The 20,383-nt window shown below is 39.0% G+C and overlaps 1 protein-coding gene across 8 annotated transcripts in view; it reads right to left on the bottom strand.

Moving 5' to 3' along the window:
* mef2d (myocyte enhancer factor 2d) overlaps positions 1–9,324 on the bottom strand; it is a 104,780-nt gene extending 95,456 nt beyond the window's left edge. For 4 of the 8 annotated variants that reach the window (XM_082551151.1, XM_082551149.1, XM_082551152.1 and 1 more), the window contains exon 1: positions 9,078–9,323. The gene's annotated coding sequence lies outside the window, so the exon portion shown is untranslated. Of the gene's footprint in view, positions 1–9,077 lie in introns of all 8 variants that reach the window. The other 4 variants (XR_014279599.1, XM_082551144.1, XM_082551146.1 and 1 more) reach the window with 2 other exon arrangements.
* Between the last annotated feature and the right edge of the window lie 11,059 nt (positions 9,325–20,383).

Below are 20,383 nucleotides of genomic sequence, written 5' to 3'. Positions count from 1 at the left end.
CAATTTTTTTTTTTTTTTTAATATATATATATATATATATATATATATATATATATATATATATATATATATATATATATATATATATATATATATATATATATATATATATATATATATATATATATATATATATATATATATATATATATATGCGATATATCGAGTTTTTTAAAAATATCGATATATTTTCATACGAGATATAAGATGTGACAATATCGTTTATATCGATATAGTCTATGTTACGTTATAATTATACTTGTGGAGCCGCAGGTTTGCCTCTCTTTCGTCCACTTTTGTCTCTACGCAACGTTACTCGGCCTCGCCTCTCCTTCACTGAACACAACTCCGCCTCCCCCATAACTTCACCTGCAGGCAATGACAAGATGAAAGCGGAAAATCTCCGTTAGCGAGTTACTGTGCGTGGGGCTGGACGGCGTCAACGTGTTAGCGAGCTAACCGCGCTAACGACATGCAGCCAGGAGGGGCTGCACGGCCTAAAATCCTTTCATTTTCTCAAAAATCGACAGTGCGCCTTATGTATGAATTCTGGTTGTGCTTACTGACCGCGAACCGATTTTATGTGGTACACAGCGCTCAGCAATCTGTCAAAAAATGTTTTAATATGACTTTGCTATTCTACGGAGCTGCACCGCTTGATGGATTGTCGGAGGATTACGGCTACCGAGGAGGAGCCTCGCGGAGTGATACGTACTGTGTGTGTGTGTATGTGTATAAGGACCACAAATGGCACCTGTTCAGAGACGTGGTGCAGCTGTGAAATCTGTCTCTTTGTTATTATGCTCAGCGTCTATTAGTTTACATTTTGACTGCACAATTGTGAGCTTTTTGTTATGCACAAAAACAACATTGTTTTCTTTTATTTATGGACCATGATTATTTAATAAATGCTGATAATTTATTTTTGAGTAATTTCTTCATGTACATCTACGCTGTATATAAATAAAAGTGCCCGTGTGACATCTGGGACACAGTGTGACTAAGAACTCTCTTTTTGTTCTTAACTTATGGCTTTAAAAAAAAAAAAAATCGAGATATATATCTTATATCGCCATCCAGCTAAAAAATATCGAGATATGAATTTTGGGTCATATCGCCCAGCCCTAATATATATATATATATATATATATATATATAAACATCCAACACAGACTCCACCAACCATATCTTTTTCAATTTAAGAAGCCTACATCAATTTAATTTACAGGTTGATGATTTTAATTTGGTGGTCAACCAAAACACGCCATTGCTGCAGCAGCTCTTTTCACCTTCTGGCTTCTTTAAATCGCTCGTGCATAAAAGCCCAGTCTGTTCTGAGCGACATAAAAAAAACATTGTTTGCATATTTTTATGAACATAGCATAGTGAGGTTTAGTTACACAAAACTGGTAACTAAACCTCACCATTCATGTGCACACATTCAAGCCAGAGCCATAAACAAGTCACAACATTACAGGATGGCGTTAATATTTCCTGGATTATATGTGTTATATCGTCATGGATTACTCACAAACAAGCCATCTGAGGACAGGTCAGAGACATGAAAATACAGTAACCCAGACACTGATTTCCATATCAGATGTAAAGTTTCTGACAGTCTGCCTGTTTTGCAGTTATTTCTGTTTTGTTTTGGTTTTTTTAAACATAGCTTTATGGACATGCGAGCAAGGCAAAGGTTAACTACATACATATTATCTTTTGTGACTTTGCAGACCTTTTGCATGCACAAAAAATTATGTAAAATGTTAAATGGTACATTAAAGATCGTAAAAATTGATATGGCTAAACAAGATATTTCAGGTCTTAAACAGTTTTAGTTCCTGCCAATAAAATAACTCAAGTTTAGAAATATCTCTTTTCCCTGATGTATTCAGAGGTTTATTTTTCACTGCTTTGACATCGCATAAAATAGAAATTACAAAAATCTAAACAATCTGTGACGATGTTTGAAACCAAATAATAAATGCATGCGTTTATGGGGTGGTATAGTACTTTTAACAAGGTGAGACAGATGGTGTTCTCACTTCACTGAGATCCTGGAACACTGATATTCAATGCCACGTGTAAACCATGAGGAAATATCCTAAATCCCACGTAAATGTTTCAAAGAGTTTAAGAAATACAAAGGTGGATCCTGTTTTTTTTTTGTTTTGTTTTTTGTAAAAAAAAAAAAAAAGGACCAAAAGATAATCATATGCTGGACGAATAATCAGATTTCTTCTCTTCTTTTTTTCGTCCAAGTGTTCCCAGCTGGTATGAAAACAAAAGCTGGTAAATTACAGCAGAGCTCAGAGCCGAGCACGGTCATGCTTTGCCAAAAAAAGCATTTCAGATCTCCCTGATATCTTTATCGCCAGTAGTTCTTGTCAGGAGACGTAACACTTCTTGGAAAGTTTGTTTAAATTCAAATTTTGGCATAACCAAACCCACGATCGTAGATACTTACCGTTTGTCCTGATATCTGATTTTATTTAATCATTTTAAGAAATACAGCAATGTTCAATTGATAGTTTTCTGTAATTCAAATTCTTTGTCAGTTGCACATAAAGGCTGTTTTCCAAACCACGACAATAGCAATTTGACAAAAAAAAACAACAACAAACAAAAAGCCTTATCTCAGGGTCCGCATGTTTTTTTCCAGTGCTTTCAGCCACATCCCGTGGTCTTCCATTAGTAGACAGGAAATGTTCCGCTTTAATAAAAGCTATTTTGGTATTCCATTCGTGAAGTTAAAATCAATTTTAAATATTTCACAGCATTACTACAGAGAGATATACACACAGATTTGAAATTTTGCAGTAGATTTAATTTCGATTTACTACCACTAAATTGTATTTCAAGTATCGATGCCCCCAGATTGCCAAAGAAAATGTTGGCTTGATTGGTTAAATGGATTTTTGCAATACTTAGCGCAAGTAACAGCAAACTGTATCCGTGTCATGTAACATTGTTCGATAAGTCCTATTTATTTTGTTTTGCTTGTAATCCGAGCATGTATAACTAAAAATAAATCAAATCTAAAAATCTAACACACTGAACTCTTCCACTCGAGGTCAGGGGAAAGACAACAAACAGTAGGCGCGATGAGCCGCGGCAAATCTCGCCTGGGCTGGTTCCTCCACTACACGTGGGGCTTCTCTGGCTGCAAGCACAGAAGGGAGGCCATTTTAAAAATCACAGCAGGGGGAGAGTGGATTGTGAGGTGAAGCTTGCTGCTGCTACTTCCCACATTAAAAGGCTGATGGTCTCCTCTTGGTACAAAAACACCTTTGGCTTTAAGTTCCATTAACAGAGCGGGAGTGAGGACATTTTTTTTCCTCTTTCAATGTGCCAGGCTAAAGCATTGCCCTGCAATGATTGAATCATGGCCATAATAGCAGAAGGCAGAGGCCTGCTGTGCGGCTGAGTTCTTCCTGTTCTCCTTGCTCAGCGTGGGAACAGCCATGGATAGAATCTGCCCTGGAATCAGCACACAAAAGAGGCCATGAAAGCAACAGGACCAGAGCAGGTAGTAATTGCTCCTTTCTGCTGAAATGCTCCGTCAGTTTGAAAAGGAGCATGGCTTGTGGTGCAAGGCTTTCAGTTTGACAACGGTGAAGGGGTGACGCTTATCTAACCCAACCTACAAGAAAGGCTTTTGCGCCATCGTGGGATGAGAGCGTGGGTCAGCTGAGGGTGAAAACACAGGGAAAACACATACCCAACACAGATGCTTTACTACTATTATACAAGGCCAAGTCTGAGTTGAAAGGGTAAACAGGCAAATCAATGAGATGGCAGGTGACTTGCCCTGCACAACATGGTAGCTACAGTAGCACAGCTTGCCTCTATTCAGCAACTTTCTTATTTCTTTTCTCTTCAGTTTCCTTGGTGCTGAAATATAAAACAGGGTTTTTAAGTTCCACGGCATGCTGATGTAATTTTCTGCTCTCACTAGCTAATGTGGCCTTGGCTTCAGCAGTGATTAAAGCCCATCAATACCCAGCCCAGCCAACAAACAAATTGATTAATGAAAATTAGACCTCAGACTTTTCCACTATGAAAGTCAGGAAGGTCTTGACTAATGGAGGGCTCTGGAAAATCTGTCAGGGAACAAATGCACTGCTGCTCACTTGTTCCTTAGTTTAATTCAAATCTCTGGTACAGTGTCTAAGCTTTCATTATCCCAACGTAGGTAAGAAGTGTTAGAATTTGGTCGTATTTTATCAAAGCTGCTGCTTCAATTAATGATCAGGTTTAACTAGCACATTAACTAGCAGGCATACTGCCAGAGCCCAATTATCTAAATACCCACATAAATTTAAGAAAACACACTTGCAACATTAGTACCTCGTGCATTTTTTAGTCATATCACATTACAATTCTTGGTAAATAGAAGGTTTTTTTTCTAAGCACTTTAATGACATTTCATGCCTCCTCCTGCAGTTTAAGACCAACATGCCTCCTTAAAGTGCTCGGAAAGATTACAAAAAGTTATTACTTCAAATCTCCACATGGCATGGTAAATGGGGGCAAGGTAAACAAACATTATCCAACTTGCTGGTTAGTACTGATTTCAAATTAGTCAACCTTCTGAGTCCTTCTGGATAAATGGCAGAGAGTGGTGAAAAGGAAACCAGAGCACTGATGAATGATTAAATACAGAACTCATTCCTTTTAAGAGGCATTTTATTCTTTCTTCATAAAACTGTGATGGCATCGTTAGATAACATCTCTTGATTTCATTATACTGTGAATTATTCCACTAGTCACACCCCTTTGATGTTAACGAACTGAATGTTAAATAACTTCTAGATTGAGTTGACTGGCCAGTTGATCAGGGGAAAAAAACATTTAACTCCGCAGAAAGAGGTGAGGTTCAATCGGTTAGGCATTCTTATTGTTTCAACAGGCTGGTCCTAGAGGTAATTACACAGGAATTACATATGACAGGCAGGTCTGTCAACAACCTTTGACGTTGCTTATCATTTTGAAAAAAATAATCCGCCTAGCGTGAGTCATTTATTAAAAAGGTTGCTGCTGGCTATTTCAACACATAATCCTTACGTGCGCACTAGTGTCTTTAGCAGGTGGCTTGCTTCATTTATGCATTTGCTAGAATTAAACTTTAGAGGCCTTTTCTATGTCCAAGAGATAAGAAAGAATATAACACGTAACATCAGTACCACAGTGGTTCAATGCAAAACATAAATTTATATATTAAAATAACATTGAATGTTTTTTTTTAAGATTTTTGCCACTTTATTTTACTTTTTGAGTGTTCTGCTTCCTTGATAATTAAAATAAGTAAATATTCAATAATTAAAAGACCAGTTGCTGAAGATGGTCCCCTGTAGAAGATGTGAACTGCTGCTTTTGAGCCTCATGTAAGATTCACCAATGGAGAGCTGTTGAGAGCTGGAGCTGGTCAATGTTGAGCACTGCAGAGCAAAGCGCTGTGTGGAAGTCCACAAACATGCCAGCTATCACCAGTTGTTGGATTGACAGCGGCAGGTTGGAGAGTTTTAACACGTCGTCCAACCCCAGCCCTAACATGAACTAATTAGCTGACTAAATTCAAATGAAATTAATGAATAACTCAGTCGGTTCAGTCATTTATCATCAAAACATTTTCTTCTCACAGCTTCTCCAAAGGGAGGATTTGCAGCTTCTCATATTGAAAATTAAATTAACATTTTAAATTAATTTATTATTTGGCCAATTCACAATTTTCAAACACTTAACTAAACTTTTTTTTTTAGTTAAGTATGAAAAAACAATCAGCAGCCTCAGCATTAATGCAATTGCATGCGTTGATACATATAAGGACACGTCCTACGAAGCCATCAAACTGAATGTTTAAATGCTGTACACACAAGAAACCACAGGGCTGTGTATTTAAACACGTTCAGCTATGTCACTGTGCTTCTGACAGACACCGACTATCTCTGCAATGTCTGGAAAATGCGCCGGCTGACTGCCTGTGTTTGCAGTTCAGCAGGAAGCTGCACCAGGAGAGAATGATTGTACTTCCTCAAATTTGCAGAAGCAAAGAGAAGGAGGGGGCACACTCCCCCCACTGTGTTTTGACTGTGTCCAACAGAGCACACGATGGGAGCACATGGTAGAGCTCTGGCATGGAAAACCTCAACCAAACCTGGTTTTGTTCGTTTTGTTTTTCCCCATGTTCTCAATCTCAACTCTTAATTTGGATTCAGCAAAATTTATTTCAAGATAATTCATTTCAACGATAAAAGTCATCTCTGTAAGTTCTATCCTAGCTTGGATGGTGTTTTGACTGGGAATGAGAGCTATGTACAGATTTGCCGGCAGTCAGTTCTCAGGGACACAAAAGCCCATTATGACAGTTGAGCCTATACTGTAAGTTATCTGAAGCATAAGCCTCTTTTCATTGAACAAGTCCGGTTACAAAATAAATTTTGCTCAATTCATGGGTTGTATTCCTATATGGCCACACAAGCATAGGGGAGAGTACTTTGAGACTCTATTGCACACCTAAGAGCAACTATTTTGCCTCCTTTTAAAGGTGCACCAGAGTGCAGCAGTGGAATAAACTTCTGAAGGAGATGGCAATGTTTTATATAGGACCTCTGATAATGTCAGAATCAGGATTACAGCCAGCAGGGTCACACCTCACAATCTCGCATGGAAGTAAAAGGATAAGAGAGATAAGGTGATGCATTAGTAAGGGGGATAATCGCTGCCTGGACATTTTGATAATGTCAGAAACACAAAAAGCATTTCTTTCAATCAGTCCAACTTCAGATTTTACTCACATATCTTTTTAAAAAGATATGGCTGATGTAAACGTTAGTGTTTTTAGTACAAAACCTAAGCTAGAGATTGGGGGAGAACAGCATACAATACAGGTGTTAAGCTAGGGATGCTGCAGTTACACCCAAACCTGTGACCACCTTTACGTCTTAGACTTAAACTATACTAGAGAATTAAACTGGGATACTGGCAGCTTCAAAACAGCGGCAAACTTTCAGGCAGCTATCACATTTAAGATGTTAGACCAAAGGAAAGCTGAGGGAGACCAGGAGAAGATCTGATGTTGGCAGGTCCAGTTTTCTGGATGACGTTCTGACTCTGTTTTGAAGACTGATTTCACTTGAGGGGTGGCTGTAGCTCAGGTGGCAGAGCAGGTCAGCCACTAATCAGAAAGTCGGTGGTTCGATCCCAGGCTGCCTCCTGGCTGCATGCCAAATATCCTTGGGCAAGATACTAACCCCATGTTTGCCTACTGGTGGTGGTCAGAGGGCCCGGTGGCGCCAGTGTCCGGCAGCCTCGCCTCTGTCAGTGCGCCCCAGGGCAGCTGTGGCTACAATGTAGCTTGCCATCGCCAGTGTGTGAATGGGTGAATGACTGAATGTAGTGTGAAGCGCTTTGGGGTCCTTAGGGACTAGAAAAGCGCTATACAAATGCAGGCCATTTACCATTTACCATTTGTAATTTGTTACTTCTTAGAACTTAACTTTCATGTCTTGATGCACGACATGTTCATATTAAGATTAAAAAAGCAAGATAAAATCTATTTTCGGTCTTAAGTAGTAAATAAGCAAATTCTTCTGTGAATTTTAACAAGGTTTTTTTTATATATATATTTTTTTAGCTTTCTGATTTGATGTTACTTGAAATGAGGAATTTAGTTGCAATTCGTGATACTTTTATATATTCATCAGTGGTTTAATGCCCACAGTCAGTTCTGCCCTCCATCTCCATATTACCTGTCTTATCAGGACAAACACTCATCTGTGGTGTAAGCTTCTAAGGCGAACATGCCCTACTGACAAAGACTCACAGAGAACACCTAATCTGTTCTCCTCTGGCTGCTGCGACGCTCGCTAGCACCCTTACCTGGACTGGCTCCCTGGAGAGCCACTGACACCTTTTTGGCAATCTGGACTTTACCTGCAGGCATTGTTGAACCGCTCATCTGCCAGTGTTGCGGTGCATTCCTCTGCTGCACTAGATAATGATGTAATAGATAACTGTTCCTCCTGCCTCCTGACATGCCAGACTCGTCTCTAGGGACATATTCTCATTGTCTTGCTGCCCTCTAATCCCAATCACCTGCCTCTCTGAGATGCTGTGCGTGGGAAAAGAAGGCAGACGGGCCCCTTCTGATTTCAAGCAAAACTCAGAGCTGACTTGACAGCAGCTTTATTTGGGTTTATTGATGCCATCATTACGGGCTGCTTCCACGAGTAAAATGGTTTCCGGGTTTCAGGGGGAAATTAGAAGTTTGATGGCACTCTCTCCCGGGAGAGAAGCAATTACGCACGGCAATGAGAGCACAATTGTCGGAAATGGGCTCATGAAAGAGACATAAAATAATTCAACAGCCGCGATAGCTTAAAGGATATGAGGGAAAGCGTCCGATGTGGTTTTTGATAAAGAAACACAATTTCACCAATCACTACAGTTTTCCTAGAGCAAAAACTGCGCTCTTCTCTCTTCATCTGCCCACTTTCTCCGCAATGTAAACCTGTCATTTAACACGTAAACGAAATTGATGGCGCAATAAAAGTTGCCAATAAACTAAACATGCGTTCTTTTCATGGAATGAAATTGCTTTGAAGAAATGAAGAGAAATCACGTCAAAACCCGGCTGACACTTGTCGTAAATCGTTTCTGACAGCTCTTAATGGAGTGTTATTACTGTTGCGCACAACGCTCAAATCCACCAGCTGAGAGATGCTGTTTACTGAAGGTCTGTGGGACTGAAACGTGCGAGCACGCAGTGAGAAGTGAGCTCTGACTGTGGCACTGGCATTAACTTAGCAAACTACACGAAGAACTGTTTTCTTGATACAAACACTGACAGACACTTGGGAGGTTTTACACGAGCACCGTGCACATCCTCCTCAGAGTTACCACAACCACGGCTCTGTGGCAGTTTTTCAACTCCGACACAAACATGCAAACACCACAACAACAAACAACACGGCGACTGGACACGCAGTTGCCAGAACTGCCCAAACACAGGAAGAGGCAGGAAAAAAATGAGGCAAACGTGAAATGCGGACACAAGCTGGTAAAGAGTGACTTACCCGGGCAGTGTCCACATCTGTTGGATGAGACGGGAGATTCAAGCGTTACACTTCGTTGCATTCAACGCGTTCAGGCGGTTTGGACGAAGATGAACTCTCCGCCGAGCGCGGTGGACTACCAATTAAAACAATTCTTCCTACTTGATGTACAATGTAACTATTTAGTTATGGCAAATGGTGCCTAATCTATCCTGAGTGGCATTGCTTTAAGATTGACAGGTGCGCGACCAATGGGGGGCGGCTGTCCGCGATGCCTCGACCAATGACATTGTCGGTGCGGAGTTACTGGAAGGTGAGCTGAGAAGTAGGAAGGGCTGATGGCGACATCATGTGTTAAGAGTTTATATCCCTCCGCTTGTCTTGTTTTGAGAGCAAAGACACTCTCACTGCTTGTTATTGTGGGCTACATTAACCGGAAAATTGGAGCTTATGCGACTTAAGCATATTTTGATTGTTTTTTTAATTCTTGCTTTAGTTGCTTTGAATTCCCCCCTTTCCCAGATCTCCCACCATTTAGGAGATTTTCGTATAATTTTCGCGGGGAAACGAATAAAAACAAACGTTTTAAATTATCGAGTGCCATCTTTTTCTCTCGCACAATAGATGTTTAGGTTGTACATTTACCTAGAAAGGCCAAAATACTGCCTCTTTTCAATATCCAGTCCCTGGATAAATGTTAGGCTACGTCCTTTATTTGTTCTATTCGCATAGGCAGTCCTATTATACATGTTGCAATTAAATGAATAAAAATTAACTATTTGATTTCCGCGTGGAAAAGTTGTGTTTGTACTGGGTGTCCACCGAGTGGGGTTCAGTAACTTTCCGCCGCCCTACTTAACCGTTCTTGGCGGAGGAACACGATGTTTACAGTGGGGACATAGGGACGTTACCTTGACACATGTAGTCAGTTGGCGCTTGTGGCGGAGCAGCGGGAGAAACACCTGCATGAAGATTACTTTTGCACCCTCCCGATTAGACTTCTTTCTTTCTATGTTAAAACATTTTACTCTTTCCAATTTCAACGGCGTGTGTGCGTTAGACCACGTCACGTTACGTCAGCACGGCGCAAATGGCTTGGCTTCGAGAAGTCGGCTAATAAGGCTCGTGCATGAGATAGCGTTACGACTACAAAAGGTGACGTCACGGTCCTGTAAAGTTAGTTCAGCGGTTTGTCAGTAACTTTTCAATACCCGTGAAATTATAAAATGGAATAAAGTCCGACTTAGAGACGTAGAAAATAGACTTTTAAAAAAAGACCCACTTTGATGAATTTTCTGTGTCATACAAACTAATAAAAAATCTGCAAAATGCCTGCAAAGTAACTGACAGCTAAAATGTTCATTAAAATGTAGTCCGGGCGAAATATAAAGTACTTGGCAAGAAATAATACTTCTCTAAATGTTGGGATGAATGTAATTTGTTACTTTCCAGCATTTAATAAATCAGTGGAATGTCAGGTAAAATAATTTAAAATAGAATAACAAAAAAGAACTGAAGATGAACAAAACATATGATGTAGCATACCAGCATATACCATCTGCATGCCAAGAGTGTGTGAGTGTATTCCTGTACACGGGCCCACACCTGAATGTGATGTGTGGGCGTCATGCAGAGGGAATGTGCCACACAATCTGGACTACACTGTCACATTGCATGGTAATGCCACATATGACAACAGCAGCACACAGCAGGGAGTGGACAGCTGACTTCTCTCACACAGCAGCAAGATGGAAATGCTTCCCACAAGGGGAAGGAATTTGTGTTCAGGAATCTTCTAGTTTGCAGTGTTTTATCTCAGTGAAACTTGCTGATGTTGAGCAACAATATTTCACATAAAAACATACTGAGGGAAAGTAAGGCCGAATAGCTGGTAAAGCTTATTATACAACATCACAAATCTTAAGATGAAGATAAGATTTCCTTGTTACTGATAAAGTTGAATAAGGAAGAACCAAAGTGATGAATTAACAAACACTAGTAGCAGTATAGTGACAACAGCTCAGACACTAAGAGAGGGAGTGACAGAGAGAGAGATTACCCAGTGTTTTCTGCTTTACATAAGAGGCTTATACGGTGGGGTTTTTCAGAGGAGAATTGCAGTAGTCAGATGGACGTCCCGCTGTCCTCCTCTCTTACAGCTGGGTAGTCCAGCGGTCAGCTGCTCGCCCCCGGGGTCAGCGAAATGCCACGGGAAAAATGACAGCAAACAATCGCAGCCAGACTAGAGTCTGGAATAAAAACAGGAAACGCAGCTCATGTCAGGCAGTACAAGTGGCATAATCAAAGCTACTGATCCTGCTGACATATAAGTTACTGCATTATTTAGAAGTTTAACTTTGTCGTTGTTGGATTGCACAGATTCCATTGTAGCGGCATAAACTGCTTTTGTGGGGACTTTTTCTTCTCACAATAATAGAAGTAAGAGCTTTTCATTCAATCCAACTTGTACCTTTAGCTTGGCGCCCCCTGTTGAAGCAAAGATGCTACACGAGGCCCTGTTAACTGTAATTCATTCGATAATTCATTTGAGATCATATATAGAGCACTAAACAGATGAAGCACAAAGAGACCTGCATCACATACACATACACTGAGAAAAGCTGAACAAACTGGCTACTGAGCACTAGTCCGGTGTTAAATGTTATCTTCATGCAGTACCTGTCTGTGGCTGTTTTTTATCTATTTTTGGTCTGTGGTAGATTATATTTTGCAGGGAAGACAAATTGCTGTTGCAGCATGCACTGATATTTTAGACAGTAGTCGTACATGAAAAACAGTTTTCTCACTCTGGTGTTGGAAAAAACGTGGCTGATCTGCACACAGCTGTTATCTCAACCTCACCTTTAGGAGGAACTGAAGTGGGTTTCACTGATGTTCTGAGGTGTGAATGGAAGTAAATCCCTGCACCAGGTTTAACATGTGTTAGAAAGCTTGTATAAACAACTTCAAAGGAGAGAAAAGCTACAAAACTTAAATTAAATTAATTGCTACAACCTATAAGCAATAGTTCAGAGTTGCTTCAATGTATTTTTAATATAGGCATGTCGTTGTCTTGTACTGTACTTGTACTGTAGTAGGCTTCTTCTTTCAAGGTGGCCACCAATGACCGTAAGTAGGTTACTTATGGGAAGGTGGTAGGCTAGTCATTGTAATTTTTGTCATTATTATAAATGAAAGGGGTGGAAAATTGGTGTTGGTGCACTGGTGAGGCAAAACACTGAAGCATGTTTCACTGAGTCCCAGATCCCAAAGAGACAAACAGGAAAACATCAGAATCTCTTTAGTTGTAGAAATGCCTTTATTTTAATGTGAATCTGAAGATTGCAGTCAGTTGTGCCAGTGTCTCAACATTATATTTCATGTTGCCATGGTATTTTAATTGCTTGAGCTCGTGTTTGTGCAAACTGCAGTTGTGGGGGGGAAAGGGCTCAGTTGGGCTCAGTTGGTCTCATTTAGCAGAAAGTTCAGAGATATAAGCAGGAATTCAGTAACCCCTCTACTGTCCATCAGCTTGAATTCCCAACCCACAATGCTCCTGAAGACTGCTAATGTGTTTGGGAGGGCATGAGGTCACTATGGCTGGAGAACACTGCAGAAAATGACCGGTGTTATGCAATCAAAAGAAGACTCTTCTTTCATGAACCGATGAATACTGACAACTGCTCCATGTTTGTGCACTAGCTCCAAATTGTTAACCTCTCAGAGCACTGCATGTTTTGAAGACAGAATGATGAATTAGCTTAGTATTTTTGAAGCTACTGAGCTGGCATATTAAATCTTATAATCAGAGTGCTGAATAAAAAATTAGAATATCTTTTGTGTATAAAGTATTCACAAAAGACGGCATGGACAGCATTCTGTACTGGTGTGTAGAGGTGAGGCTCATTGCTAGTCAGACAACCCCTTTAGTCTGCACTCAAATTAGCTACTGGATGTTATTTTCAAAAGTTTATATCAAGATTTAAGACTTTCTGAGAAAAGTTGTCACTGAGCTTGCTGATCCCTTAACCTCTCCTCAGATTGTCTTAAAATGTGATTTTTTTGTACTTTCTTTAAAAGTTTCACTTCAAGTGCAAATGGTTGTCTGTGTGTATGTGTTAGCCCTGCGACAGACTGGCGACCTGTCCAGGGTGTACCCTGGCCCCCGAGACGCTGAAAAGGATAAGCGCTAGAGAATGGATGGATGGAAGTTTCACTTCAAATAGTGCCATCATCAAATCAGACTCTGATCATCTCTGTTTTCTCTGTATTATTGTGGGGCAACTGCTGTTGTGATTTAATGCTATATAAATAAAATTGAGCTTGTTAATATGCAGCCTGGAGCCCAATAAGCACAAGACAAATTCATTTCTGAAAATTGACCAAGACCAAGAGGCAAAAGTGTCAAGAAGCAGTATTTAATTTTAAGGGAATAGTACTGTATTTTCCACATATTCATTTTGTTTTCTTTCTTTTTTTAAATGTACTTTAAGATATTTGTTGTGCAGTAAAAATCAAATAAGAGTTCCATAACAGATGTTTGCTTTGATTACACAAACATTATGTAGGAGTAGGTAATGGAGCCATTCATTTGTAAACAAATGGACTAAATAGCTTGAGGATATTATGTAATATTATACTACAGTATGTTTCTAACTAAGCAGGCAGCTCATTCTCTTTGTCTTGACAAGAACTTATTTAAAGATATGTTTGAAAGAAATGTGAAACATATAAAAGTGGAATCAGAGGTGACATGCGACAATATATTTGGATGCAAACTATAATGTGATATCTATAATCCATGTATTCCAGTATAACTTCCTAAATGTTAGCACCTCCTTAGCACTTATTCAATACATTTGTTTTGAAGATAAAAGACATTTTCTGATGATTTGACCTTAATTGACCTTGAAGAAGCACTCAGAGGTCTAAAGGAATGATATTTAGAATCCACATATTTCATTCCCTATAGGCTTATATGTCGCCAATACAAACAATGGCAGTAAGAAACATAGTTCTATTTAAAACTATAATAGTATAATTACCTTCAGCTCAATCTATTGGATGTAAGTAAAATTTGAAGGATTATTAACCTGATCCCCTCTACACCCCTGCAAAGTTTTATCAGAATTCATTCAAAACTATTGTGACTACAGACAGAAGGGCATGAATGCAAAATTTATTTATTTATTTATTTTATTTAGGACAGTGCATGTTAATGAACATAAATGTAAAAAAAAATTACATGAATGTAAACATACCAGATTATAGCCAAGGGCTAATTTCCATCTGTTGTCCTTAAGCATAAAAAAAATAGACATAATAATTCATAAAAATCATCATTCATTCATAATAAAAACTCCATCACCAAACTTACACATACACACCATTCTGTTCCCAAATAAAACATTAAAACTATACAAATCATAATCTCCTCAACAGAGGGAAATATTTGCATTCAGTAACACAGTCATGAGTTAGGGGACTGTAAAGTTGAGAGCCTGTGAACTGATGCATGGTTACTATAACAACCCACAGTCTGCCTATGAGGAAATCAAATAAACAATACCAGACATGTCAAGGTCTGATTGTACAGTTATCATTTTCCAAACTTAAAAATTTTATTATTTATACTTTTAATAATATTAATGATAATTGGAGGTCAGAGTCAGATGGTGACACCATATGAGGACCCTGATATGATACCATAACCTGGCACAGCTTGATCTTTAAGGCTCCATTCATTTTCACACATTTCCTCTCACAGTCCTGTCACGCTGTGAAACATCGCTGCACAGATGGACGACTTGTTTGCGTCTGTATAAGTCAAATTTAAGCCGCTCTGCTGACCTTCTGCTTCTCTCACTCCCAGGTATAATTTATGAAAACACTCAGCAGTGTCAATGTAAATGGATACATTAATGGAAAAGGTTGAATGAATGAGTGTAGAAATTAATGAATGTGGATTCCCCCCCAGTACACAAGGCAACGATAACAGCAACAATAGTGAATGAGTCATGATGATTTAAAAAGCTTCGCCTAAGATCTCCCACAAACACGATTAAATCCCATATTTGTACAGGAAATAAAATCAGCTTTATACTGGATGATTTGATTTATAACTGACATTATATATGTCCCTTTAACTTTAACTAGAGCTCTCTAATACTATTTTTTAAGACGCATGACCTTTCCAAAGAAATCCAAGTATTAAAATCAACATTGTGCTAATCTGCTTCTTATTGCTGGACCTATTTGTTCCAGCTAAAGATGTAAATCTTTAGAAACATGGGAATGATATTGTTCCAGTCCTCTAAAGACTTTCCTAGCAAAGCTGGGCACTATTTCACCAAACTTTACTCAAACAGGAGGAAATGTTGCCTCAGTATTCAGTGGGAGATTAATCTTGTGTAGTCTATTGAACATTTGAGGGAGCCGGATGGTGAAAATAAATGTCATAGTATGGCATCCCAGTTCATCTAAATCAGTATAAAACATGCTATGTGCAGTACAGATGCACAGACCTTGATGTCCATGTATTTACCCAACACGAGACTTAAGCTGCGAGCCTGGATTCTGTGTTGACGCTTCATGGGTTATGACCTCACCATTTGGTCCTGAGAGTACCCAGCTGGTAGATTAGAGTTTTCATCTGCATGTTAGGAAGACATGCTATATGTTTTCCTCTTATGCCCTGAGCAAAGTATCTAAGCACTGTAGGTCCTTGCAATCGAATGACCTTTTAGCAGAATGACTGCAATAATTCATCCTCAGTGACTTAACATGTATTATTTACTGGTACTTCTATGCAGAGGGAAATGCAAGAGTAGAATAAAGTTGCATTTATGTGATGATTTCAAAACCATGAAAAATAGAAAGACACAGTTCTCATCTGTGATCCTTTGTTCCTCGTGAGACATATGTTTGTCTGGTCAGATGCAGCTAAAGCTGAATTATAGTTATATAATAGACATGAATATAATGTGTAGACTCTCAGCTTTCATTTGATGGTATCCACATTCAAATCAAATGAAAGGTTTAGGAGTTTTAGCTTCTTAACATGTGCCACCTTCTTTTTAAAAGGGAACAAGAGTAATTGAATTGACTCAAGGTTATTTAATAGGCTGGTGTGTGCAGTTCCTTTGCTGTGCCATAATCAAAAGGCCTGGAGTTGATTTGAGGTGTGGTGCTTGCATTTGGAAGATTTTGCTGTGAACAGACAACATGCAGTCAAAAGTGCAGCTCAAACAAGCCATCCTTAATCTGCAAAAACAGAAAAATCCCATTCAAGAAATTGCTACAATATTAGGAGTGGCAAAATCTACAGTTTGGTACATCCTGAGAAGGAAAGAAAGCACTGGTGAACTTGGCAACACAAAAACACCTGGATGTCTGCAGAAGACAACAGTGGTGGATGATTGCAGAATCATTTCTATGGCAAAGAGAAACCGCTTCACAACAACCAGCCAAGTGAACAACACTCTCCAGGAAGAAGGTGTATCGATATCCAAGTCTACTGTAAAGACAAGACTACGTGAAAGTGAATACAGAGGGTTCACTGCGAGGTGCAAACCACTCATAGGCCTCAAGAATAAAAAGGCTAGACTGGACTTTGCTAAAAAAAAAATTTTTTTAAAATTAAAAAAAGAAAAACGCATCCAAAGAAGCCATCACAGTTTATGAAAAACATTCTTTGGATAGATGAAACCAAGATCAACCTCGACCAGAATGATGGCAAGAAAGAAGTATGGAGAAGGCGTGCAACAGCACATAATCCAAAGCCTACCACATCATAGGTAAAACACAGTGGAGGCAGTGTGATGGTTTGGGTGTGCATGGCTGCCAGTGGGACTGGGACACTAGTGTTTATTGATGATGTGACACAGGTGAGAAGCAGCCGAATGAATTCTGAGGTGTTCAAAGACATACCGTCTGCTCAAATCCAGCTAAATGCAGTCAAATTGATTGGGCTTAGTTTCTTTATACAGATGGACAATGACCCCAAACATGCAGGCAAAGTTACCCAAGAGTTCATAAAGCAAAGATGTGGAATTTTCTTGAATGGCCAAGTCACTCAGCTGATCTTAACCCATGCATTTCACTTGTTGAAGACTAAACTTCGGACAGAAAGGCCAACAAACAAACAAACACCTGAAAGCTGCTGCAGTAAAGGCCTGGAAGGAGGAAACACAGCATCTGGTCATGTCCATGAGTCCATGAGTTCAAGACTTCAGGCTGTTATTACCAGCAAAGGGATTTTTATCCAAGTATTAGAAATACATACATACATACATTTTGATTTTTATTGTTTAGCATTCAAATTCAAATCTCAGTGAAAACAGTGAAAAAAAAACCAGTGAAAACAGAACAAAAATCTACCATAAAGAAAGAAAGCATGAGACAAGGCTAATCAAAAGGTATTGGCTGAAGCATTTGCTTATTACGCCAACCCTTTTCACAAAATATCTTTTTGTATGCAGCTCCTGTACACAGGGCTTGAAGAAAATAATAAAACAAAGCAAAAACCAACCAACCAACCAACCAACCAACCAAACAAACAAACAACCAAACAAACAAACAACCAAACAACCAAACAACCAACCAAACAAACAAACAAACAAACAAACAAACAAACAAACAAACAAACAAACAAAAAATGAACATTTTAAGTTATTTCATTTGCCCAATTACATTTGAACCCCTGAAATCAAGGGATTGCGTTAAAAATGCTTTAGATTCTCATATTTTTATGCAATCTTTTTATTCAAACCACTGAAATAAAGCTGAAAGTCTGCACTTCAATTGCATGTGAGTTGTTTCACTTAAAAATCATTGTGGTAATGTTCAGAACAAAATTGGAAAAAAGTTGTCTCTGTCCAAATATTTATGGACCTAACTGTATATTAAAGTGACAACATTTACACAGAAGCGTCAGCAGTGACTCTACCACAACAGCATTGCTGTGACAAGTTCATGACCGAGTTATGGACAAATACTGGGAAGGGAAAGCAACTTAAGGAAAGACAAGTAAAGAAGACAGTGAAGATTCAGGCACAGAGATGAAAAGGTGACTAAAAAGATTAATCAGGAATTTTGTCAACTTCGAAACTTTGTTCCCTCTATGTAGATATTGCTGAGTTTCTGGTTATTATTTGCAACTTTGCTCCTGTCACTACAAACCAAAAAGCCTAGCAAATCTGAACTGAGATTAAAAATAATAAAATTTAAGGCTTGTCTTATTTCTTGAACCTGCTTCCAGTCTGACTCCCTACTTTCAACATCCATCTTTTCTCTTTTTCACTCTTATCTTCTTTGCTCTCTCTGTCACTCGTTATCGCTCTTTATCTTTTGTCAGTCTCACTTCTCGTGTTTTTTTCCCTTTCCTCTCCTGATCTCTCTCTTATCTGTCTGCCCTAATCTTCTCCCCTCCTTGTTTACTTGTCTCTCTACTCTGTGCCTTTTTACTTGCTTGCCAGATGATGATTTTTGGAGATTTTGCTTTTCTCGTTGGGTCTTCTTTGAACCACCAAGCTCGCTATGCCTGTGAAAATCCAGCCAGATTTCCTCTTTTTCACAGTAGATTTGTTCTTCAGATTCACATAGCCTGCTCAGAGTGATTTTCAAAGCCTTTGGTGTCGTGTGTGTGTTTTTTGTTGTTGAAATTCCTCATGTTGGGTTTTATTTAGCAGTTTTGCAGAATTGTTTGCTCAGTTCTGCAGTGGGAAAACAAGAAATTCTAACTATTTGAACAGAAATATACTGATATAGTATCTTTAGAAATACAATTTTTACTCTCAGCACAAAGTTCCGATGTTGTTGTCCTCTACATACATGGACATCATCAAAGATTTTAGTCTCTCCAATCTTGCTTCACATACTCGTAACAAGCTACTTTTCAAGAAACAGGTACTGCATCTTTTTACCACGAGATGTGAATTTTTGTCTGTTAATAATTTGTTTGTCTTTCTGCCTGGAAAAATTAACTACTCTGATTTGCTGAAAGACTGTGGGGCAAATCATTTAAACTTCTGTGCCTAATGTTTGGTCTAGCACCTAAATGTCAGCCCCTAATTATCAGGAAATGTTTTGGGGACTTGTGTAGCTCATACAAATTATAGCCTATACTTTTGTTTTCACAGCACATTTTCCGTGTGACTCAGACATCTCCTTTCAGCAGCCAAGCTCAGAAACCGCCTGTTGACATTGCAAACAGACACAGTCACAGACTAACCGCTGAAGAAAAGCGCTAGAGTAGCTAAATTAAATGAAAAGAGGAGATATTTTTTCCAAGTAGTGTGTGGAAGCAGAACCATAGATCAAATCAGAGAGAATATAGGATTTATGTCCTCCAATAAGTGAATAAGAACTATATTTATCAATGCAGCTTTGGTTTTGAATTTACACAGTCTGACATGGTGGACATTTATATATGCTTAAAACACAATGCACAGCTTTTTCCTGTCTCTTCTATCTTAACTAACTCATTTATCTTAACTCTATCAATAACTGAGACAATGATCCTGTTTTTTTTTTTTTTTAAGTGAAGTCTTATTTTCTGTCTCTGCTTTGATTCAAAGTTTAGGCTATTTTGCAGGTTGCAGCTTTAGGTTGAAGTTAAATAACCATTGGCGCTCCTTACACCCAATCAGTTAGTATAAGGGACTTGTCATATAATTTATTTCATCCCTTCATATTTCTTCTATATCTGCTCTCCCTATTAGTCTCCCCGTTCAGCTCTGTGTGCTGGGTGTGGTGCACATCATTAAGCACAGGATCATAAAGTTTGGGGATCATAATGAAAAGGAAATCGAATAAATTTTTGTCTTTTTCTGAACAGAAATCTCACTGTATCTGTTCGATACACTGTGTAAAACTTCCTAGCTCCTCTATACAGAAAATACCAGACTTTAATCTGGCCTGACCGGTTATATGTAGCATCATATGTGCATAGTGTATTCCTTGCAAAAGATGACTCCAGCATCTCTGCCAGTGAAGATGAGGCACTTTTTAAAGTGAATTCCTATTTTCTGTCTCTACTTTGATTCAATTTTACCATATTTTATAGAGTGCAGCTTTAAATTGCAATATTAAATAATCATTGGTGCTCACAGCAGCCAATCAATTAGTATAAGGTACTCTTCATCCAATTTATCTCATCCCTTCTCATTTCCCTCTCCATCCTCTCTCCCTATTAGTCTCCCCCTTCTGTTTTGTGTGTTGGTCTGTGTGTGTGGGTGCACATCCCTCTCTCCACAGTGACCCACTGCTCTGCTGCACTCCGCTTCCACAGCATCCCTCTGGCTGCCTAGCAACGCTCAGTGTCCATG

Source organism: Aulonocara stuartgranti (assembly GCF_965226115.1).
Source record: "Aulonocara stuartgranti genome assembly, chromosome: 11".
Classification (NCBI taxonomy): Eukaryota; Metazoa; Chordata; class Actinopteri; order Cichliformes; family Cichlidae; genus Aulonocara; species Aulonocara stuartgranti.
The sequence above is the reverse complement of the archived record's forward strand: the minus strand, read 5'-3'. Positions and strand labels throughout refer to the sequence as shown.